The sequence below is a fragment of the Lampris incognitus genome, unplaced genomic scaffold (genome assembly GCF_029633865.1).
Source record: "Lampris incognitus isolate fLamInc1 unplaced genomic scaffold, fLamInc1.hap2 scaffold_127, whole genome shotgun sequence".
Classification (NCBI taxonomy): domain Eukaryota; kingdom Metazoa; phylum Chordata; class Actinopteri; order Lampriformes; family Lampridae; genus Lampris; species Lampris incognitus.
Genome location: NW_026611100.1, coordinates 31595 through 57188, shown reverse-complemented (window position 1 = coordinate 57188; position 25594 = coordinate 31595).

Sequence of the window (25594 nt, the reverse complement as noted above, 5' to 3'; positions counted from 1 at the left end):
CCAATTTATTTGGGAATGCAGATTTAAATTTCTAACCTATTGTAAACGTTTGAACTACAAACGTTTGGACTGACACAGATTTACTATCTGTCGCAATTGTTGAGATTTAGCGGCGTTGTGAACGCCACCCATAAATGACGAGATGACACAAATGTTCGTTGACAATGTATTTCCTCCTGTACACAAGATAACATTAGCTGTTTCCAAACTGTACATGAGCTAACATAAGCTGGTCGTTTGGTTGACTGATACACGGCTAGCTGTACACACAGCTTGCTGAACAACAGCGTGCTGAATGACATGATGCTGACCACAGCTGTGGGACCATACACTGGCTGTACACGTGCTGTACACGTGCAGTACTGAGCTGTGATGATGCTGGTTCTACAACGTTTCCACTTTATCGCATTTAAATTAACCGTTTTCACTTTATCGCATTTAATTAACTCTTGTATTTTTCGGGAGCTCAACTCCATGCAACCATGTGCTTCGTTTATTTCCACCGTTCAGGATCGCCTGCGCTGCATGATGACGTCATCTATGCGCCTCATATTACTGAGATTGGTGCCTCCATGGCTCCACCTGCTGGCCAGGCGGTCATACAATCATCCAATCTACTGTACATAACGTACACCTATTATGCCAGCGCCTGACGAGTGGCCGGATGGGGGGTACCCTTTCCCCTGGCTTAACCCCAATCTTAACCTTAAACCCGAATTCTGCCAGGTAACCCTAGTTGTGACTTGAACCCTGGAAAGGTAACAAGAAGCCCTAGTTGAGGTTTTAACCCTTGAGGGATAAGATAGAAAAAGACACACAATTTTTTTTTCTTTAAATGGCGGGGGGGAACGAGAAGGGCCGCCTTTTCCGGAGAGCTTGTCATCTACCGGAAGTGGTGTCATATTTCCCAGTATATATTTAGAGGCGGAGCCTCATTCTCTCTTTTCGTCGGAGTCCGGCACAGAGCTACGTCGCCCGCTGTTCGGTGAGTTGGATTAATGTTGGCTATTTTTTCGATTGTTAATTTGATTTTTACGAGCCTTAGAAGGCCACCGAGATGCCGCCCGGTCGTGAAAAGTCTAAGCCCTCGCCTGAAGAAGGTTCCATAAAACCGAAACGTCGCGCAACTTTCGTTGGTGGGGGACTGTGGCCGCCATCTAAACATCTTGTTTGATGGACAGTGTACAAGGTTAATTCCAATTTATTTGGGAATGCAGATTTAAATTTCTAACCTATTGTAAACGTTTGAACTACAAACGTTTGGACTGACACAGATTTACTATCTGTCGCAATTGTTGAGATTTAGCGGCGTTGTGAACGCCACCCATAAATGACGAGATGACACAAATGTTCGTTGACAATGTATTTCCTCCTGTACACAAGATAACATTAGCTGTTTCCAAACTGTACATGAGCTAACATAAGCTGGTCGTTTGGTTGACTGATACACGGCTAGCTGTACACACAGCTTGCTGAACAACAGCGTGCTGAATGACGTGATGCTGACCACAGCTGTGGGACCATACACTGGCTGTACACGTGCTGTACACGTGCAGTACTGAGCTGTGATGATGCTGGTTCTACAACGTTTCCACTTTATCGCATTTAAATTAACCGTTTCCACTTTATCGCATTTAATTAACTCTTGTATTTTTCGGGAGCTCAACTCCATGCAACCATGTGCTTCGTTTATTTCCACCGTTCAGAATCGCCTGCGCTGCATGATGACGTCATCTATGCGCCTCATATTACTGAGATTGGTGCCTCCATGGCTCCACCTGCTGGCCAGGCGGTCATACAATCATCCAATCTACTGTACATAACGTACACCTATTATGCCAGCGCCTGACGAGTGGCCGGATGGGGGGTACCCTTTCCCCTGGCTTAACCCCAATCTTAACCTTAAACCCGAATTCTGCCAGGTAACCCTAGTTGTGACTTGAACCCTGGAAAGGTAACAAGAAGCCCTAGTTGAGGTTTTAACCCTTGAGGGATAAGATAGAAAAAGACACACCATTTTTTTTTCTTTAAATGGCGGGGGGGAACGAGAAGACCGCCTATTCTGTCCTACGTATTTGTGTCCATGTATAGACAGGCGGACAGATAGCCAACATGAAGAATCCCAAAGAAATACAGAGTCCCAGTCCAAGTTGAGGAACTTTACTGAAGAACTTTGAGAATTCAAACCTTTTTGTAAAACTGTATAGGGGGGCAATACAGAGAAAGAATGTTTCAATAAACATTGCATAAATTATACAATGTTATCACATGTCTATGACATAACTACATAACATATGTAAATAACTGCACATGACTGCATGTAAATAATAATTGTAGGCTACATAACTGCATGTAAATAGCTGCACATAACCTAGGAATGACGAAATCACACATGAATTATGAATGACTTATGAACTAATTGTAAATAATGTACATATGACATAGATCTACTACTTTCGGCTGCTCCCGTTAGGGGTCGCCACAGCGGATCATCCGTTTCCATTTCTTCCTGTCTTCTGCATCTTCCTCTGTCACACCAGCCACCTGCATGTCTTCCCTCACCACATCCATAAACCTCCTCTTTGGCCTTCCTCTTCTTCTCTTCCCTGGCAGCTCCATAATCGGCATCCTTCTCCCAGTATACTCAGCATCTCTCCTCCACACATGTCCAAGCCATCTCAATCTTGCCTCTCTTGCTTTGTCTCCAAACCGTCCAACTTGAGCGGTCCCTCTAATATAATCGTGCCTAATCCTGTGCTTCTTCGTCACTCCCAGTGAAAACCTTAGCGTCTTCAACTCTGCCACCTCCAGCTCCGCCTCCTGCTGTCTTTTCGTCAGTGCCACTGTCTCCAAACCATACAACGTAGCTGGTCTCACAACCATCTTGTAAACCTTCCCTTTAACTCTTGCTGGCACCCTTCTGTCGCAAATCACTCCTGACACTCTTCTCTGCCCTACCTGCACTCTCTTCTTCACCTCTCTCCTGCACTCCCCGTTACTTTGGACTGTTGACCCCAAGTATTTAAAGTCATATGCCTTCGTCACCTCCACTCCTGACCATTCCACTGTCTTCCCTCTCTTTCACACACAGGTATTCCGTCTTGCTCCTACTGACTTTCATTCCTCTTCTCTCCAGTGCATACCTCCACATCTCCAGGCTCTCCTCCACCTGCACCCTACTCTCGCTACAGATCACAATGTCATCCGCGAACATCATCGTCCATGGAGACTCCTGCCTGATCTCATCCGTCAACCTGTCCATCACCATTGCAAACAAGAAGGGGCTCAGAGCCGATCCTTGATGTAATCCCACCTCCACCTTGAACCCATCTGTCACCTCGCCACTGTCACGTGCATATCCTGCACCACTCCTACATACTTCTCGGCAACTCCCGGCTTCCTCATACAATACCACATCTCCTCTCTCGGCACCCTGTCTTATGCGTTCTCTAAATCTACAAAGACACAATGTAGCTCCTTCTGGCCTTCTCTATACTTCTCCATCAACACTCTCAAAGCAAACATCGCATCTGTGGTGCTCTTTCGTGGCATGAAACCATACTGCCGCTCGCTAATCGTCACCTCTCCTCCTCTTAACCTAGCTTCGATTACTCTTTCCCAAATCTTCATGCTGTGGCTGATCAACTTTATACCTCTGTAGTTGCTACAGTTCTGCACATCGCCCTGGTTCTTGAAAATCGGTACCGGTATGCTTCTTCTCCACTCCTCAGGCATCCTCTCCCTTTCCAAGATTGAGTTAAACAATCTAGTTAAAAACCCCACTGCCATCTCTCCTAAACATCTCCATGCCTCCACAGGTATGTCATCAGGACCAGCTGCCTTGCCACTCTTCATCCTCTTCATAGCTGCCCTCACGTCCTCCTTGCTAATCCACTGCACTTCCTGATTCACTATCCCCACATCATCCAACCTGCTCTCTCTCTCTCATTTTCTTCATTCATCAGCCCCCCAATGTACTCCTTCCACCTTCTCAGCACACTCTCTTCGCTCGTCAGCACATTTCCATCTCTATCCTTCATCACCCTAAGCTGCTGCACATCCTTTGCAGCTCGGTCCCTCTGTCTAGCCAATCGGTACAAGTCCTTTTCTCCTTCCTTAGTGTCTAACCTGTCATACAACTCACCATACGCCTTTTGCCTTTGCCACCTCTCTTAGCTTTACGCTGTGTCTCCTTGTACTCCTGTCTACTTTCTTCATCTCTCTGACTATCCCATTTCTTCTTTGCCAACCTCTTCTTCTGTATACTTTGCTGTACTTCCTCACTCCACCACCAAGTCTCCTTGTCTTCCTTCCTCTGTCCTGCCGACACACCAAGTACCTTCCTAGCTGTCTCCCTCACTATTTCTGCAGTGGTTGCCCAGCCGTCCGGCAACTCTCCACTATCCACCCAGTGCCTGTCTTAACCCCTGCCTGAACTCCACACAACAGTTTTCCTTCTTCAACTTCCACCATTTGATCTTCGGCTCTGCCTTCACTCGCTTCCTCTTCTTGCTCCTCTAAAGTCAAGTTTTATTTTTATTTCAGTGAACTGAAATGTTTTTTTTTTCTTCTCTTTTCACACCTGGTTTTAGTTCAGTTTTAGTGAACTACAATAACCTTGAGCTGGATCATGATCTGCTATTATAGACCATACTATACTGGTCTACCTGGGACTGCATCGTAGGTGAGGTCTGTTTGGGTCCTGCTCAAGTCCCACAGTGTCTATAGAGAGGAGAAGATGACAGTTAAGATACAAATGGGTCACTTCCATCAGCCTCCACTGATTCCCAGGGCAAATTAGCATGCTTTTTAACAAAAGCTATCGCCGCATGCTACCCCAAAAATGAAAACGCGCACGCAGAGCAACAGCCTACTTAGCAAGTTGGCTAACGTTGATTAGGTAAAAGCTAACTTACACAGCGACGCTCAGCTTTACTTGTAACTTAACACAACAAAACAACAAAACGTCTAGTGCAGCAGCACGTCTAGTACTGTTACCTCTCCAGCGTCGCGGCTCCGAACCGTAGTTGGAAGCCTCTGGTGGGTGTCTCGCTAGTCTATTTAGCTTAGCCTGGCTCGTAGCTGGTAACAACTTCATAAAGAGTCCGGACCAACTCTGCAGTGGAGAACGGGCCGGCCACTGCACTGCACTGCAGTCCCATTTAACACACGGCAGCCTCCCTCCCTCCCTCCCTCCCTCCCTCCCTGTGATGCATACAAATCATCACTGGTAACGGTGGCTACCTTCCTATCTGTCGGCAAACTAGCGTCTCCGCGGCTGCGGCTACAAACAGAAAATACACAGACACACACACACACACACGGCTGCGTCTACATCACCCCCCCCCCCACACACACACACAATACCCACTAAGCCCTCTCCTTAAAGGGGCAAGGCACAGCTTGCATCAAAACGTATATGATTAATACTCACACTTTATTAATCTTGTAGGATGTGCCAGTGCTGCCGTGTCCAGGCTGTCCGCGCGCGTTGTTTGTGGCGCTTGCTTGACAGTACAACTTCCGGGTCAGCAAAAACGACTGTAACAAGGGTGTACCGGGGGTCGCTGCTCAACACACACAGTCCGCACAACAGTCGCAAATAAATGACTGACATCATTTTTTATTTTTGTTTTGTTTTTGTTTGTTTTTTTTTGGGGGGGGGCAGGGGCTTCATATGTAATGGCTCCTCCCAGTGTAACGGGGCCAAATGGGTTGACATAAAATTAACATGATGATATTTTGACGTGGTCAAATAATGGACTTCTCAGCAAACCTTTCAGAGTTAACAATCAAGCTTTTAATGACCGCAAGCCAAGCTAGTCATAACAGTCACAAATTCGTTTTGGTCTCAGCTTGATCCTTTTCTTGGCCACAGAAGCGACCTTATCTATTTGCCTACTCTTTACCCTCATGGTGGGAAATAGCATGTTGTCTAATCAACTTCTCTCGTAACGTCCCCATCACCTTGCACCGCATCCCCGCTATCTGTAACAGATATGCCCGTTTTTAACGTGTTCAATAGCCCACAACATAACCAAAACATCGACATTTCAGTTGCATCGTGGGTAACATGCAAATGAACTTGGAGCAGGAACACTCTAGTTGAATTCGCCACACTGCCTCCTTCCTTGAAAGACCAACGTCCCGTTGGCCTAACCCAAATCCCATGTGGATGGGTCCATCCACCATGAGGGTTTCTTCCGCCGAGCACCTCTCCCATCCCGGGCTGCTCCTTGCCGCGGGCTGCTGATGGATGACGGGGGCGGCTCTGCATCCGCTGGGTCTGAGCCCCCACCGTCGACTTCGACGTCACCGCTGTTTCCATTCCTGGCCAGGGAGGGCAGCTCTGTAAACCCAGTGTCCCCGCCCCCTCCCTGGCCCAAAACAAGGTGCTCTAATGGTAGCTCCTTGCTGACATCCAGTGAGGTTGGCTTTGATCCAGCAGTGTCCTTACCCCCTCCCTGGACCCCGGTAGCCTGGTCTGTACTAAGTAAGGTGCGAGGCGATCTTGGTGAAGGATGACTATCCGAGGGCGGCTGTGGAGCTTCACTCTATAGATGACCTCTGAGATCCTCTTCAGGATGAGGCAGGGCCCCTCCCAGTTGCTGTTCAGCTTTGGGGACCGTCCCTTCGTTCGCCGTGGGTTATACACCCATACGTTGTCCCCCTGCTGGTACTCTTTGCGGTGGCAACGTACATCATAGGCTCTCTTCTGCCTTTCCCCTGCAGAAGCCATATTCTCTGGAGCCTGCTGATGAGGAGCCTCCATCCGGTCCTGTAGTGCGTCTACATAGTCCTGGCCCGGCGGCACTCGTACTGGTGGGTTTGGCGGCTTGCCAAAGACCAGATCCACAGGCGTCTGTAGCTCCCGAGCAAACATCAGTGCAGCTGGTTGTAGTGATATAACGCCATGTATATCCACTGGAACTACACTAGGTGTTATGTACTACCCGGACTGTTATTATGGTTACACCACTACCACGTATGGTTATTACGTCTGCCTACTGAGCCACGATTAAACCTGAGTTCTATAACCCGGTGTGGTCATTGATCCTCGACCAATACTACCCCAAGTATTACTTCACCCGCCAGTGAAAAAGGGGTTACATAAGTTTCACTGTTTGCATCCACACAGTAAAAAGTGATCATATGCTGCCATTCAATTAAAGCGTGTTTTTTATTTGATTGGACCCGATATAATTGTATTTATGATATTTTGGGTCTATATGTGTATTAAAATCACTTTAATTCAATGGAAATCAGGGCCTCATTGGTTCAATGGATTTGACTGACTTAAAACCAAAGACTATTTTTCCATCCAGTATGTCACGTGACTACTGACGCAGCCAAACTTTGGTTCTCAAAATCTCTTGATTTTATGCCATTTTTCTTTTCACTGCTTGGAGCCTTGAGGAGAAGTCAAGTTCACGGCGATGGACTTCAGGTGGCTGTGGTGCTGTGCAGCTTCTGGGGTCGGGATTTCTGACCGATCGTCAGGCATATGGTTGCACTCAATGAGTGTTGGAAGCAGCACACTTGTTTTTTCCATCCAACGACTCCGCCAAGAACCCTGTGGCTCTTCTTCCAGATGTCTCGGTGACTCCTGCACATGTACGCAACGCAGGGTGTACGGTGAGTCTGAACCTCTGATTTGGATGAGGTAGAAGAAATCAGACCTCGCCAGAGATCTGTTGCTCTGGTCGTCCAGGACGATGTAGACGTTACTAGCTCTGTCTGGGTGTGCTGTGCATTTAGAGGTGACTGCTGGTGGAGGCGCCTCCTCTTCACTCTCCCCGCCATGCTCTGAGGTGGGGTCCTTGTCTTTTTTGTCCCGTGGAGGAGGTCCAGGGTGGAGCGCCGCTATGTGGTCATCGCTCTCACATTCGCTGCACTTCAAAGTTGCCTTACAGTTCTTCGCCAAGTGAGTTGTGGAGGAGCAACACCTGTAGCAGGCACCATTCTCTTTCAGAAAGGCTTTGCGCTCCTCAAGAGACTTGCTTCGAAAACCCCGACATTTCTTTAGAGGATGGCGCTTCTGATGGATGGGACATTGTTTCCCTTTGTCGCCAGGCATGCTGCTCGAACTGCGTGACTGAGAAGCTGAGCGGTTTGTTGAGACCTCTGTCTTGTGGGTGGAGACATGCCTTTTGGCGTGTCTTGATACCTTTTCTGATCGCTCATGTTTTGAGAACCCTGTGGAGGACTTGTTGGACGTTTTCGAGGGAGCTGAAGGGAGAGTAAAGCTGGGGTCGTTTCTTCTGTGTGCCTCGCTGCAGAGGAAGCCTGCGAAGAAGGTGAATGGGGGGGGGGGCATGGTGCTGCTCTTTGTACTGGGAACCCTTAGTTATCCACCTCTCTTGTAGACTGTGTGGCAGCTTCTCAACGATCGGGTTGACACCCCTGGCGGTGTCCAGGTACGAGAGCCCCGGCAGGTAGCCCTCACACTTAGCAGAGTCTAACTCCATCAGCAGGTCTCCCAGTTCCCTCAACTTTACGGGGTCTTTCTGAGAGATTTTTGGAAAGTTCTCTATCCTCTCGAAGAGCGCTCTCTCGATCACTTCAGGGGAGCACTCTTCTAGGCATTCCCAGACATGTTGTAGGCCCACTACAGGGTCGGCGACGTGCACATAGCGAATCCTTGTAACGTGCTCTGAGAACTCTTTTCCTAACGACTTTGTCAAGAGGTCGAGCTCCTCGCTGGCAGTTAAGTTCAGTCCTTCAATGGCGTTGAAGAAAGATGACTTCCATGCCCAATAATTTTCTGGGCGCTCGTTGAACTGGATGAGACCGGAATTCACAAGCTCTCGGCACACCAAGTACCTCGCAATGTCATTCGTACCAGTCGTGTCATCACGATGTGGCTGCGGTGAGGCTCTGAGAGGAGAGTGGTGCAGCTGAGCAGGAGGAGGCTGAGAAGGGGAGAGCTGAGCAGGATGTTGGTGATGTATGTGGAGTACAAAATGTTCTCCATATGCACTCCGTATGTACTCTGTAGTTTTCCACTTGTCTGTGTGTATGAAACTTCTCACTCACTGCAGACACACATAACCATTGTTCTCATGCGTACCTTCCATGGGGCCACATAGCAACTGTTACTATGCTTGCCTCCCCGTTGCCGCATCCCAGGAACGGCCAGGTACAGCAAAAGACAAGTGCAACAGGCGTACAGACACTCACGAGGCACAGAACGTGATTAACGTAGATGTTTCCTTCATTCCTTTGTAAGATTACACCTTAGTTGACGCAGGAAACATAGTGTATGACGCGACGGACTGTTCTATAAAAAACCACTATCTCCAGCTCAGAGGCAGAGCATATCCTCACAGACAAACCTCTGTGTGGCCTTATGTCTCTCCATCTGCAGATGCATTAAAGATTCTCTGTTTTCTTTAATATTTGTCCGATGATTATTCTCCCCAGAGGTTGCTGGGGCAAGAGCCCATTAAAAGGATAAAGGAAATTCCACAACAATTTGGTGTCAGAAGCGGGATCTCACGTCGCCCCGCCAGACGGACAACCGGCTGACCGATCATCTCGGGACAAGAACATAGTCACCGATCTCCCAATAACCTCACCAGGTTTGAGAAGAAGAAAGGGAGAGGCGGGTGGTCCGTTTGTTCGGTGTCGCTGAGATCCCTCAGCAAAACCCTGGGAGATTCATCGCACGGGTAAGCAGAATTCTTTAAAGGATAAAATGATCATTTAAAACGCGTACTATTGAAACCAGATGAGGTCGTGCACTGACAATTAAGCGGCTGTTCACCCTCGGTCTCGCACTAATAGAAGTGGTCATTTGGAAGGATCAAGTGAATTTTGAGGGGAAAAAAAGAAAATAAAAGGGAAACAAGCTGCCCCCGATAAATATGGAGGGTCCGATCTATCAGATAATGAGTGATAAGGAAATATGGTGAAGACTCGGTAAAATATGTTTTAGACTGGATGCAGGATCATGGGTTTCCTGTTGAAGGAACTTTGAGCAAGAATAAACTAATGAAAGTCCGACAGTCCATGGAAAAGGGAAAAGCGAAGGTCTTAGAAAGGAAAAAGATTCCTACAACATGGTTAGAGTATATGGCAGAGCAAGAAAGAATTTTGGGAATGTGGGAGAAAGAGTGTGAAAGTAGGGAAAGAAAAAGGCTACAGAGGACTGTGACGCGCAGCGACGACTCGGTAAAGACAGAGATACGACAGCTCACGTATCAACCAAAGACCCGTTCTCACACACCTCTCCTATTCCATCTCTGACATCCACCCCTCCGCCATACTCACATGGCAGCCAGCCTCTCTCTCTCCTTTTGTCTTCCTTATATCCGCAGCTCATAGCGATGTCTCTGGGACACCCCTCTGACGACTCCGGGTGCGTCCAACAACCTGTCCAACAACGCGGCGCCATGAGACCGATCCTGGGACCACCACCGACACCCCGTCTGACACCACCACCACCACCAACACCCCAACCGCCACCAATTCTCTCTCCCCCGTCCACGGCGAGGGGCCAATGGGAAACTCACCTCTGCAAACATTTCCTGGCCGGCCTGCAGGACGGAGTTAGGAAAGCCATAGAAACACACTGCGTAGGATATGGAAAGAGACGACTGGAAGACTTGCTGAGACATGCTGATCATGCCCACCATCAAATGCCGAAAAAGGAAGAAGAACAGAAGGCAAGGCAGGCTCAGGACAAACATCGCACCTCTCTCTTTCTCCTCCATGGTAGCGCAGCGGCTTCCTTCACCCTACTAACCTGTGCAACAGGACAGACCCGGGGACCGTTCACGATGTCAGAACCCGTGACAACACGCCCAGCCCAGCGGCCCCCAACCGGGTGACGACTGCTGCTTCACATGTGGCCAGCCCGGTCACTGGGCTGAAGACTGTCCACTCCGTCAAGGGCATCAACCAAAGGCGCGGAAGAGGCCGAGGATGGAGCAACGGACCTCACAACCAGTGGGCCCCACGGGGAGGCTCATACCGGGGTTCGGAATGACAGGCGACACGGGAGGAGGAGGTGGGGGTCCTGGACACATCTGCTGCCACATCAGGTCGTATGAATGCACAGACACAACCAAATACACTGATTTGCAATGAAGACTCTGCTTTGCTGTTAGCTTCCCCAGTTGGACAGTATGTATCTCATGAGCTAGCTTTCCGAAAACTGCCAATGATAACCTTGCGTCTTGCAAATGCTGAGCTGCCTTTCTTGTTAGACACGGGAGCCACACGAACGGTGGTGAGAACCGCCTATCGGCCGGCCACGATTGACACGGAGCGGCCAAACGGTCCTCTCCACTGTTGCGAGTGGTACGTGTGTCACGGAGCCATTATCCGTTCCTGTGCGCTTGTTTGCCTGGATGACAGCTCATCAACAAAATTGCCTGTTTTAATTTCTGATAACTGCCCATTTAATTTGCTGGATGGAGATGGCATGATCCAACTGGGCATCTCTGTTGTTTCCACCTCATCAGGGCTGTACATCACTTCGTTACCAGCAGCGAATATTTTTTTGCATACACATAACCCCGCCCTCCCTCTACGGGTCTACATGTGGGCTCCTACCGCCTCCCAATACACACAGTGGCTCTGCTCCCTTGCTCACACACCACAACAGGGGACGCATCGACCTACATGACAGCGGACAACCTACACTGCACCGCTCATGTCACGTGTACATTAGACAACGACCAAACTGCGTTGTTTTCGGTTGATGACTCGGTCCCGCACGTCTCCTTGGTAAAACCACGGGGTTCCCAGTGGACAGATACGGGTCCACTCGCGCGACAAGCTTCTCTGGCGTCAGATTGGCTTCCCGCCGACTCTTCACGCGACTGGTCCCCCTCACTAAAATTATACCGGGTAGACGTCAGCGCCACCGTTGCGGTGACGTCACGAATGTTGGCTCTGTCCGCCCCCTCACCGTCAGTGACTGAGGCCCATACACTGGCACACACACACACACTGCACTTGCTCCGCAGCTTCACAACATCCCCTCCCATCTTTGGGCTGACGGGAAATAGGATGTAGGTCTCATACGTAATTGTGAGCCCGTCATCATTACCCCGAAATCCGACTTCCGTCCCCACCAACCTCAGTACCCTTTGAAACCGGAAGCGGTTAATGGCATCTGCCCTGTATTCAATGCCTTGCGTGTCAAGGGCATAATTGTCCCTTGGCCCACCTCCCCGGTTTCCACTCCCATCTTCCCCGTGAAGAAGATACGCCCACCCGGACAGCCCACTGAATGGAGATTCGTTCAAGACCTTCAGGCAGTAAATGCAGCTGTCAGGGCCCGCACGCCCTGCGTCCCCAATCCCTACACCCTTATGTCTCAGGTTCCCCCTTCTGCACGGCGGTTTACCGTTGTGGACCATGCCAACGCTTTCTTCAGCGTCCCTGTTCTGGTTTGCGTTCCTATTTGACGGTCGGCCTTACACATGGACAAGGCTGTGTCAGGGCTATTGTGAAAGCCCCACGATCTACAACGGGGCGCTTCGAGACAGCCTTAGCACACTTACGCTGACGCGCGGCTCAACCCTATGGCAGTACGTCGACGACCTCCTGCTTTGTGCCCCCACCACAACGCAGTGCAGCTGTGACTCGGTCTCTCTCTTACGCCATCTGGCCCAAGAAGGTCACCAAGCTAGTCTCTCCAAACTCCAATTTTGTCAACAACACGTCACTTTCCTCGGACACACGGTCCTATAACTCTAACCCTAACCCGTCTCTGGAAAAAACACACTGTCCCTTTTTTTCTTTTTTTTTCTTTTTTTCTCCCCCTTTCTGTTTTTTTCCGTCTATGGGGAGGACGCGCGTTTGCCGGATGTCGCGTCACGTTTCCCGTGACAACGGCGTGGGGGGCCGCCTTTTCCGGAGAGCGTGCCATCTACCGGAGGTGGTGTCATATTTCCCAGTTTATATTTAGAGGCGGAGCTCCATTCTCTCTTTTCGACGGAGTCCGGCAGAGAACTACGTCGCCCGCTGTTCGGTGAGTTGGACTAATGTTGGCTATTTTTTCGATTGTTAATTTGATTTTTACGAGCCTTAGAAGGCCACCGAGATGCCGCCCGGTCGTTTTATTGTGGGAGGGAAATGTATGGTGAAAAAGGCGTTCTGTTAGTGGGATGTGTGAATAAACTATGTGTGGTGTCCCGTGGTTTGCGTGTATAACTATGCGTGAGTGTTTTTAGCCTATGTGTGGTGCGGTATGTAAATGACCAGGAGGTGTTGAAAAAATGTGCGTGCACCTGGCAAGAAAGTCCAGTCCGTGATCCAAGAGGGGTTGTCCGAGAAAGTCCAGGTCCGAGATCCGGGAAGTCGAGTCCGAAGGGAGGGGTCCAGATAGAGGGACAAGGGGGGAGATCGCAGGAGAGGTCCGGGGAGAAAACGTGAAGGTCGCTGGGGACGAGGGAGACGCGGGGAGCCGTGGAAATCGCGGAGGGAGAGTCTTGGGAGGAAACAGAGACACGAAGATAAGACACTGGGGAATAAACAGAATGCAAGGAACGCTGGAGGGCTTGTCAGAACTTTATCGCAGGGTTCAGTACGTCGAAGCACAGAGAGACGTTCTGGGAGGCTTCTTGTAGAAGGCTGCCTGATTGCCACAGGTGTGCCTGATGGATGATGGCAAACACCTGGTGCAGTGCAGCGCTCGTCTCCTCAGAGCGCGAGCCGAGCGCTTGGATGTTTCCGGCACGTCCGAGCTGGGGGCGTGGCTTGAACGTGCCGGGGAGGCAGCTCGGGGCGGTGTAACCACAACACTCACCTCTGCAAACATTTCCTGGCCGGCCTGCAGGACGGAGTTAGGAAAGCCATAGAAACACACTGCGTAGGATACGGAAAGAGACGACTGGAAGACTTGCTGAGACATGCTGATCATGCCCACGATCAAATGCCGAAAAAGGAAGAAGAACAGAAGGCAAGGCAGGCTCAGGACATACATCGCACCTCTCTCTCTCTCCTCCATGGTGCCGCAGCGGCTTCCTTCACCCTACTAACCTGTGCAACAGGACAGACCCGGGGACCGTTCACGATGTCAGAACCCGTGACAACACGCCCAGCCCAGCGGCCCCCAACCGGGTGACGACTGCTGCTTCACATGTGGCCAGCCCGGTCACTGGGCTGAAGACTGTCCACTCCGTCAAGGGCATCAACCAAAGGCGCGGAAGAGGCCGAGGGTGGAGCAACGGACCTCACAACCAGTGGGCCCCACGGGGAGGCTCATACCGGGGTTCGGACTGACAGGCGACACGGGAGGAGGAGGAGGGGGTCCTGGACACATCTGCTGCCACATCAGGTCGTATGAATGCACAGACACAACCAAATACACTGATTTGCAATGAAGACTCTGCTTTGCTGTTAGCTTCCCCAGTTGGACAGTATGTATCTCATGAGCTAGCTTTCCAAAAACTGCCAATGCTAACCTTGCATCTTGCAAATGCTGAGCTGCCTTTCTTGTTAGACACTGGAGCCACACGAACGGTGGTGAGAACCACCTATCGGCCAGCCACGGTTAACACGGAGCGGCCAAACGGTCCTCTCCACTGTTGCGAGTGGTACGTGTGTCACGGAGCCATTATCCATTCCTGTGCGCTTGTTTGCCTGGATGACAGCTCATCAACAAAGTTGCCTGTTTTAATTTCTGATAACTGCCCATTTAATTTGCTGGATAGAGATGGCATGATCCAACTGGGCATCTCTGTTGTTTCCACCTTATCAGGGCTGTACATCACTTCGTTACCAGCAGCGAATATTTTTTTGCATACACATAACCCCGCCCTCCCTCTATGGGTCTACATGTGGGCTCCTACCGCCTCCCAATACACACAGTGGCTCTGCTCCCTTGCTCACACACCACAACAGGGGACGCATCGACCTACATGACAGCGGACAACCTACACTGCACCGCTCATGTCACGTGTACACTAGACAACGACCAAACTGCGTTGTATTCGGTTGATGACTCGGTCCCGCACGTCTCCTTGGTAAAACCACGGGGTTCCCAGTGGACAGATACGGGTCCACTCGCGCGACAAGCTTCTCTGGCGTCAGATTGGCTTCCCGCCGACTCTTCACGCGACCGATCCCCCTCACTAAAATTATACCGGGTAGACATCAGCGCCACCGTTGCGGTGACGCCACGAATGTTGGCTCTGTCCGCCCCCTCACCGTCAGTGACTGAGGCCCATACACACACACACACACACACACACACACACACACACACACACACCCTGCACTTGCTCCGCAGCTTCACAACATCCCCTCCCATCTTTGGGCTGACAGGAAATAGGATGTAGGTCTCATACGTAATTGTGAGCCCGTCATCATTACCCCGAAATCCGACTTCCGTCCCCACCAACCTCAGTACCCTTTGAAACCGGAAGCGGTTAATGGCATCTGCCCTGTATTCAATGCCTTGCGTGTCAAGGGCATAATTGTCCCTTGCCCCACCTCCCCGGTTTCCACTCCCATCTTCCCCGTGAAGAAGATACGCCCACTGAATGGAGGTTCGTTCAAGACCTTCAGGCAGTAAATGCAGCTGTCAGGGCCCGCACGCCCTGCGTCCCCAATCCCTACACCCTTATGTCTCAGGTTCCCCCTTCTGCACGGCGGTTTACCGTTGTGGACCTTGACAACGCTTTCTTCAGCGTCCCTGTTCATCCTGACGGCCAGTTCTGGTTTGAGTTCCTATTTGACGGTCGGCCTTACACATGGACAAGGCTGTGTCAGGGCTATTGTGAAAGCCCCACGATCTACAACGGGGCGCTTCGAGACGGCCTTAGCACACTTACGCTGACACGTGGCTCAACCCTTTGGCAGTACGTCGACGACCTCCTGCTTTGTGCCCCCACCACAACGCAGTGCAGCCGTGACTCGGTCTCTCTCGTACGCCATCTGGCCCAAGAAGGTCACCAAGCTACTCTCTCCAAACTCCAATTTTGTCAACAACATGTCACTTTCCTCGGACACACGGTCCTATAACTCTAATCCGAACCCGTCTCTGGAAAAAACACACTGTCCCCTTTTGTCTTTTTTTTTCTTTTTTTCTCCCCCTTTCTGTTTTTTTCCGTCTATGGGGAGGGCGCGCGTTTGCCGGATGTCGCGTCACGTTTCCCGTGACAACGGCGTGGGGGGCCGCCTTTTCCGGAGAGCGTGACATCTACCGGAAGTGGTGTCATATTTCCCAGTATATATTTAGAGGCGGAGCCTCATTCTCTCTTTTCGACGGAGTCCGGCACAGAGCTACGTCGCCCGCTGTTCGGTGAGTTGGATTAATGTTGGCTATTTTTTCGATTGTTAATTTGATTTTTACGAGCCTTAGAAGGCCACCGAGATGCCGCCCGGTCGTGAAAAGTCTAAGCCCTCGCCTGAAGAAGGTGGCCGCCATCTAAACATCTTGTTGATGGACAGTGTACAAGGTTAATTCCAATTTATTTGGGAATGCGGATTTTAATTTCTAACCTATTGTAAACGTTTGAACTACAAACGTTTTGACTGACACAGATTTACTATCTGTCGCAATTGTTGAGATTTAGCGGCGTTGTGAACGCCACCCATAAATGACGAGATGACACAAATGTTCGTTGACAATGTATTTCCTCCTGTACACAAGCTAACATTAGCTGTTTCCAAACTGTACATGAGCTAACATAAGCTGGTCGTTTGGTTGACTGATACACGGCTAGCTGTACACACAGCTTGCTGAACAACAGCGTGCTGAATGACGTGATGCTGACCACAGCTGTGGGACCATACACTGGCTGTACACGTGCTTTACACGTGCAGTACTGAGCTGTGATGATGCTGGTTCTACAACGTTTCCACTTTATCGCATTTAAATTAACCGTTTCCACTTTATCGCATTTAATTAACTCTTGTATTTTTCGGGAGCTCAACTCCATGCAACCATGTGCTTCGTTTATTTGCACCGTTCAGAATCGCCTGCGCTGCATGACGACGTCATCTATGCGCCTCATATTACTGAGATTGGTGCCTCCATGGCTCCACCTGCTGGCCAGGCGGTCATACAATCATCCAATCTACTGTACATAACGTACACCTATTATGCCAGCGCCTGACGAGTGGCCGGATGGGGGTACCCTTTCCCCTGGCTTAACCCCAATCTTAACCTCAAACCCGAATTCTGCCAGGTAACCCTAGTTGTGGCTTGAACCCTGGAAAGGTAACAAGAAGCCCTAGTTTAGGTTTTAACCCTTGAGGAATAAGATAGAAAAAGACACACATTTTTTTTTCTTTAAATGGCGGGGGGGAACGAGAAGACCGCCTATTCTGTCCTACGTATTTGTGTCCATGTATAGACAGGCCGACAGATAGCCAACATGAAGAATCCCAAAGAAATACAGAGTCCCAGTCCAAGTTGAGGAACTTTACTGAAGAACTTTGAGAATTCAAACCTTTTTGTAAAACTGTATAGGGGGGCAATACAGAGAAAGAATGTTTCAATAAACATTGCATAAATTATAAAATGTTATCACATGTCTATGACATAACTACATAACATATGTAAATAACTGCACATGACTGCATGTAAATAATAATTGCAGGCTACATAACTGCATGTAAATAGCTGCACATAACCTAGGAATGACGAAATCACACATGAATTATGAAAGACTTATGAACTAATTGTAAATAATGTACATATGACATAGATCTACTACTTTCAGCTGCTCCCGTTAGGGGTCGCCACAGCGGATCATCCGTTTCCATTTCTTCCTGTCTTCTGCGTCTTCCTCTGTCACACCAGCCACCTGCATGTCTTCCCTCACCACATCCATAAACCTCCTCTTTGGCCTTCCTCTTCTTCTCTTCCCTGGCAGCTCCATAATCAGCATCTCTCCTCCACACATGTCCAAGCCATCTCAATCTTGCCTCTCTTGCTTTGTCTCCAAACCGTCCGACTTAATATAATCGTGCCTAATCCTGTGCTTCTTCGTCACTCTCAGTGAAAACCTTAGCGTCTTCAACTCTGCCACCTCCAGCTCCGCCTCCTGCTGTCTTTTCGTCAGTGCCACTGTCTCCAAACCATACAACGTAGCTGGTCTCACAAACATCTTGTAAACCTTCCCTTTAACTCTTGCTGGCACCCTTCTGTCGCAAATCACTCCTGACACTCTTCTCCACCCTACCTGCACTCTCTTCTTCACCTCTCTCCTGCACTCCCCGTTACTTTGGACTGTTGACCCCAAGTATTTAAAGTCATATGCCTTCGTCACCTCCACTCCTGACCATTCCACTGTCTTCCCTCTCTTTCACACACAGGTATTCCGTCTTGCTCCTACTGACTTTCATTCCTCTTCTCTCCAGTGCATACCTCCACATCTCCAGGCTCTCCTCCACCTGCACCCTACTCTCGCCACAGATCACAATGTCATCCGCGAACATCATCGTCCATGGAGACTCCTGCCTGATATCATCCGTCAACCTGTCCATCACCATTGCAAACAAGAAGGGGCTCAGAGCCGATCCTTGATGTAATCCCACCTCCACCTTGAACCCATCTGTCACCTCGCCACTGTCACACTTCCACGTGCATATCCTGCACCACTCCTACATACTTCTCGGCAACTCCCGGCTTCCTCATACAATACCACATCTCCTCTCTCGGCACCCTGGCTTATGCGTTCTCTAAATCTACAAAGACACAATGTAACTCCTTCTGGCCTTCTCTATACTTCTCAATCAACACTCTCAAAGCAAACATCGCATCTGTGGTGCTCTTTCGTGGCATGAAACCATACTGCCGCTCGCTAATCGTCACCTCTCCTCCTCTTAACCTAGCTTCGATTACTCTTTCCCAAATCTTCATGCTGTGGCTGATCAACTTTATACCTCTGTAGTTGCTACAGTTCTGCACATCGCCCTGGTTCTTGAAAATTGGTACCGGTATGCTTCTTCTCCACTCCTCAGGCATCCTCTCCCTTTCCAAGATTGAGTTAAACAATCTAGTTAAAAACCCCACTGCCATCTCTCCTAAACATCTCCATGCCTCCACAGGTATGTCATCAGGACCAACTGCCTTGCCACTCTTCATCCTCTTCATAGCTGCCCTCACGTCCTCCTTGCTAATCCACTGCACTTCCTGATTCACTATCCCCACATCATCCAACCTGCTCTCTCTCTCTCATTTTCTTCATTCATCAGCCCCCCAATGTACTCCTTCCACCTTCTCAGCACACTCTCTTCGCTCGTCAGCACATTTCCATCTCTATCCTTCATCGCCCTAAGCTGCTGCACATCCTTTGCAGCTCGGTCCCTCTGTCTAGCCAATCGGTACAAGTCCTTTTCTCCTTCCTTAGTGTCTAACCTGTCATACAACTCACCATACGCCTTTTGCCTTTGCCACCTCTCTTAGCTTTACGCTGTGTCTCCTTGTACTCCTGTCTACTTTCTTCATCTCTCTGACTATCCCATTTCTTCTTTGCCAACCTCTTCTTCTGTATACTTTGCTGTACTTCCTCACTCCACCACCAAGTCTCCTTGTCTTCCTTCCTCTGTCCTGCCGACACACCAAGTACCTTCCTAGCTGTCTCCCTCACTATTTCTGCAGTGGTTGCCCAGCCGTCCGGCAACTCTCCACTATCCACCCAGTGCCTGTCTTAACCCCTGCCTGAACTCCACACAACAGTTTTCCTTCTTCAACTTCCACCATTTGATCTTCGGCTCTGCCTTCACTCGCTTCCTGTTCTTGCTCCTCTAAAGTCAAGTTTTATTTTTATTTCAGTGAACTGAAACGTTTTATTTTTGTTTTTTTTTTCTTCTCTTTTCACACCTGCTTTTAGTTCAGTTTTAGTGAACTACAATAACCTTGAGCTGGATCATGATCTGCTATTATAGACCATACTATACTGGTCTACCTGGGACTGCATCGTAGGTGAGGTCTGTTTGGGTCCTGCTCAGGTCCCACAGCGTCTATAGAGAGAAGAAGATGACAGTTAAGATACAAATGGGGCACTTCCATCAGCCTCCACTGATTCCCAGGGCAAATTAGCATGCTTTTTAACAAAAGCTATCGCCGCATGCTACCCCAAAAATGAAAACGCGCACGCAGAGCAACAGCCTACTTAGCAAGTTGGCTAACGTTGATTAGGTAAAAGCTAACTTACACAGCGACGCTCAGCTTTACTTGTAACTTAACACAACAAAACAACAAAACGTCTAGTGCAGCAGCACGTCTAGTACTGTTACCTCTCCAGCGTCGCGGCTCCGAACCGTAGTTGGAAGCCTCCGGTGGGTGTCTCGCTAGTCTATTTAGCTTAGCCTGGCTCGTAGCTGGTTACAACTTCATAAAGAGTCCGGACTAACTCCGCGGTGGAGAACGGGCCGGCCACTGCACTGCACTGCAGTCCCATTTAACACACGGCAGCCTCCCTCCCTCCCTCCCTGTGATGCATACAAATCATCACTGGTAACGGTGGCTACCTTCCTATCTGTCGGCAAACTAGCGTCTCCGCGGCTGCGGCTACAAACAGAAAATACACAGACACACACACACACACACACACACACACACACACACACACACACACACACACACACGGCTGCGTCTACATCACCCCCCCACACACACACACACAATACCCACTAAGCCCTCTCCTTAAAGGGGCAAGGCACAGCTTGCATCAAAACGTATATGATTAATACGCACACTTTATTAATCTTGTAGGATGTGCCAGTGCTGCCGTGTCCAGGCTGTCCGCGCGCGTTGTTTGTGGCGCTTGCTTGACAGTACAACCTCCGGGTCAGCAAAAACGATTGTAACAAGGGTGTACCGGGGGTCGCTGCTCAACACACACAGTCCGCACAACAGTCGCAAATAAATGACTGACATCATTTTTTATTTTTGTTTTGTTTTTGTTTGTTTTTTTAGGGGGGGGCAGGGGCTTCATATGCAATGGCTCCTCCCAGTGTAACGGGGCCAAATGGGTTGACATAAAATTAACATGATATTTTGACGTGGTCAAATAATGGACTTCTCAGCAAACCTTTCAGAGTTAACAAGCAAGCTTTTAATGACCGCAAGCCAAGCTAGTCATAACAGTCACAAATTCGTTTTGGTCTCAGCTTGATCCTTTTCTTGGCCACAGAAGCGACCTTATCTATTTGCCTACTCTTTACCCTCATGGTGGGAAATAGCATGTTGTGGAGTTAGAAAACAACGAGACAGGAGACGTGAGAGTAGACGTAGTCGAGGTAGTTTACTAGCTCCAACTTTACATGTCATATATTCGACAACGACACTGAACTCTCTGGACCGGAAGCGGAAGTGCATTCTCTCTTAGGTGAATGTCTCTAGTTTCTAGATGTGGGTCACCACACAGGCCCCCCCAGAATTCACCTACACAAAACAATGCAAAACAGCAAAAGCGCAACTCATGAACATAAAAATAGACTCTACAACAGAACAGTCAATGACATAGTGCAAAGTCACGGGGAAAACAAGTGACGAGCCGGGGGGTGGACCCTGCGGCCATCACGGCTGCGCTTCACAGGAGGGGAAACAGATGGGGCCGAAACCCGGGCCATAGGCGGGGCCGAAGCAGGAACAGAGGCAGGTGCCGGGGCCGACCTAGGAGGGCGTCCCCGCCGCGGGGGTAGGGCCAATTGCATTGGCTCCCCAATGTCCAAGTGAGCAGGCTTGAGACGGTCTATAGCGACCCGCTCCGGCCTGCCCCCCATGTCCACCACAAAGTTCTTATCCCCCGCCTCCAGGACGCGGAAGGGCCCGTCGTATGGGGGCTGCAGCGGGGACCGATGGCTGTCGTGCCTAATGAAGACGTACCTCGCCGATTGCAGATCCTTGGGGACGTAGGACCGGGGGAGGCAGTGTTGAGACATCGGAACGGGAGCGAAGGCACCGGCAGCGCTCCGGGACGCACTGAGGTGAGAGGCGGCCGACCAGGGAGTCGTAGCATCCGGAAGAAACTCCCCCGGAACTCGCAGGGGCTGGCCATACACCAGCTCAGCGGAGGAGGTCTGGAGGTCTTCCTTCGGGGCCGAACGCAGGCCGAGCATGACCCATGGGAGCCGGTCCATCCAGTCGCAGCCAGTGAGGCTTGCCCGCAGAGCGGCTTTCATGTCCCGATGGAACCGCTCACAAAGTCCGTTGCTCTGCGGGTTGTACGCCGTAGTGCGGTGGATCTTCATCCCCAGGTGCTCAGCGACCGCCGTCCAGAGCTCCGAGGTAAACTGGGAGCCCCGGTCGCTCGTGATGTCACCCGGTGTGCCGAAACGGGCCACCCAGCAGCCGATGAACGCCCGTGCTACCTCTGCTGCCGTCGTGGAGGACAAGGGAATAGCCTCTGGCCACCTGGTGGCCCTGTCCACAATAGTGAGGAGGAACGTATAACCACGGGAGGGGGGCAGGGGACCCACCAGGTCAACATTGACGTGGTCAAACCGCCTCTCTGGAACCACAAACGGCGCCAAAGGGGCCTTGGTATGGCGGTGCACCTTGGCGCGTTGGCACGCCACACAAGAGCCGGCCCAGGCTCTAACATCCTTACGGAGCCCAGGCCAAACAAACTTGACGCTCACCAATTTGGTCGAGGCCTTCACTCCCGGGTGGGAAAGGCCGTGGACGGTGTCGAAAACTCGGCGCCGCCAGGAAGTAGGCACCAGGGGGCGCGGTTGACCGGTGGAGATGTCACAGAGGAGGGTGGTGTTGGCCGCGTCGAACGTCACGTCCTCCAGCCGTAGCGCCGTAGGGGTCGACCGGTAGTCTTGAACGGTCGTGTCCTTGGCTTGGTCCGCTGCCATAGCGGCGTAGTCGAGTCCCAAGTGAACGGCGTTAACAACCGCCCGTGAAAGGCAGTCGGCGACAGAGTTATCCTTGCCCGACACGTGTTGTATGTCCGTGGTAAACTCGGAAACCGCCGCGAGATGACGCTGCTGACGCCCAGACCACGGTTCTGAGGTTTTGGCCATACAGAACGTCAGCGGTTTGTGGTCCACGAAAGCGGTGAACTGTCGGCCCTCCAATAGGAACCTAAAGTGTCTGGTTGCGAGGAAGAGACCCAGTAGTTCCCTATCAAAGGTGCTGTATTTGCGCTCGCTCTCACGGAGTTGTTTACTGAAGAACGCCAACGGCTGCCAGCTCCCCCCCACCCACTGCTCACACACGGCCCCCACGGCGTAGTCGGAGGCATCCGTTGTAAGGGCTATGGGGGCGGCAGGCGACGGGTGAGCTAGCAGCGCAGCGTTGGCCAGCGCGGTCTTGGCGGCCACAAAAGCCTCGTCCATCCCCGAAGACCAGTGCAGCTCGTCCTTAGACTTCTTACCCCGCAGGGCCTCATACAGGGGACGCATGATGTGGGCGGCACGGGGCAGGAAACGGTTATAAAAGTTCACCATGCCCAGGAATTCCTGCAGCGACTGTACAGTGCGGGGGCGGGGGAACATGGTGACAGCCTCAACCCTGGCAGGGAGGGGAACGGCCCCCTGTGGAGTGATGTGGTGCCCGAGGAAGGTGATGGACGACTCCCCGAACTGACACTTAGCTGGGTTGATGATGAGGCCGTGTTCGCTGAGCCTGTCAAACAGCTGTCTGAGGTGCGTCATGTGTTCCTCCGCCGACGCGCTGGCCACGAGGATGTCGTCTAAGTACACAAACAAAAATGGCATGTCACGGAGCACAGAATCCATAAGGCGCTGAAACGTCTGCGCCGCCCCTTTAAGGCCGAAAGGCATACGTAAAAACTCAAAGAGCCCAAAGGGTGTGATGACAGCCGTTTTTGGGACATCCAGTGGGTGGACCGGCACTTGGTGATACCCCCGCACTAAGGCGATTTTGGAATAGATGGCAGCGCCCGCCAGGTGGGTAGAGAAATCTTGTATGTGCGGTATGGGGTACCGGTCGGGGGTCGTGGCATTGTTTAGGCGACGGTAGTCCCCGCACGGGCGCCAACCCCCGTTGGCCTTAGTAACCATGTGAAGAGGGGAAGCCCACGGGCTGTCAGAACGGCGGACAATGCCGAGGCGCTCCATAGTCGAAAACTCCTCCCTGGCTATTGCGAGCTTGGCCGAGTCGAGGCGTCGGGCCCGGGCGTAAACTGGGGGCCCCACTGTGGTGATATGATGTTCCACGCCGTGCTTGGCCACCGCCGAGGAGAAGGTGGGTGTAGTCAGCTCGGGGAAATTTGCGAGCAGGCGTTGGTATGGATCCCCGGTGGAGAGTGTGTTAGCGAGGCACAGCGCTCCAGCGCCCCCAAGCGTGCAGGGGTATGACGCAAAAGAGACGGCATCAATCACGCGACAGTTTTTAACATCCACCAGCAGGTTGAAAGCACAGAGGAAATCCGCACCTAGGAGCGGGGTGGATACAGCAGCCATCACAAAGTCCCAGCCGAAACGTCGGCCGCCAAAACACACGTCCACATGTCTGATACTGTACGTCCGAATGGACGTGCCGTTGGCGGCGTCCATCTGGGGGCCGTGACTGTCGGTCATCGTGTCCACAGCTTGTGCTGGTAGTATGCTGCGTTGAGCGCCAGAGTCAACCAGCAGCCGCCGGCCCGACAAGGAGTCTCTGATGAACAACAGCTTGCAGTCACGGCCGGCGCCCATAGCCGTTAACAAGCGCCGGCCTTGGCGTTTCCCTGAACCCTGTAACTGCATGGTTTGCGACACCGTTTTGCTTTTGCCCCAAACCTGGCATGGTAATAACAGAGCCCGTCGTCAGGTTGGCGGCGGGCTGTCACCGCAGCCGCGGTGTCCATATAGTCGTACACAGGTGGTGGTGGGGCGGTCTGGTGGGGTAGCAGGGCATGCACAAACTGTTGCCGGTTGGCCAGGAAAACCCTGTCTGCTTCAGCAGCCAGAGAACGGTAGTCCTTGGAGGTGGCGAGAGGAGAACTGGCCAGTGCTGTGCGTACAGGTGCGGGGAGCTGCCTCAGAAAAATGTGTGTGAAAAGAAAGGCCGGATCAGCCGATCCCAGCACAGACAGCATTTTTTCCATTAAATCAGACGGTTTGCCGTCGCCGAGGCCATTCGGGGACAGTAAACGGTCTGCCTTCTCCAGCTCCGACAGTTCAAATAGTTTCAGGAGGAATGTCTTTATAGCATCGTACTTGCCAGCAGCTGGCGGAGCTTCCAACAGTGTCATTGCTCGCGCCGTTGTCGATGCGTCTAACGCCGCCACTACGTGGAAGTACTGCGTTGCATCCTGCGTTATCCCTCTCAGCTGGAACTGGGCTTCCACATGTTGAAACCACGGCCGTGGATTATGCTGCCAAAAGTCGGGTAGCTTCACAGTAGCGGTGTAAATGCTAGCGTTAGCAATAGCCATGTTGTTAGCACCGGCGTCGTCGTTGTCAAACATACTCGTATTAGTTGTTCGATCACGTCGGGGTCACCAATGTGGAGTTAGAAAACAACGAGACAGGAGACGTGAGAGTAGACGTAGTCGAGGTAGTTTACTAGCTCCAACTTTACATGTCATATATTCGACAACGACACTGAACTCTTTGGACCGGAAGCGGAAGTGCATTCTCTCTTAGGTGAATGTCTCTAGTTATATAGATGTGGGTCACCACAATGTTGTCTAATCAACTTCTCTCGTAACGTCCCCATCAC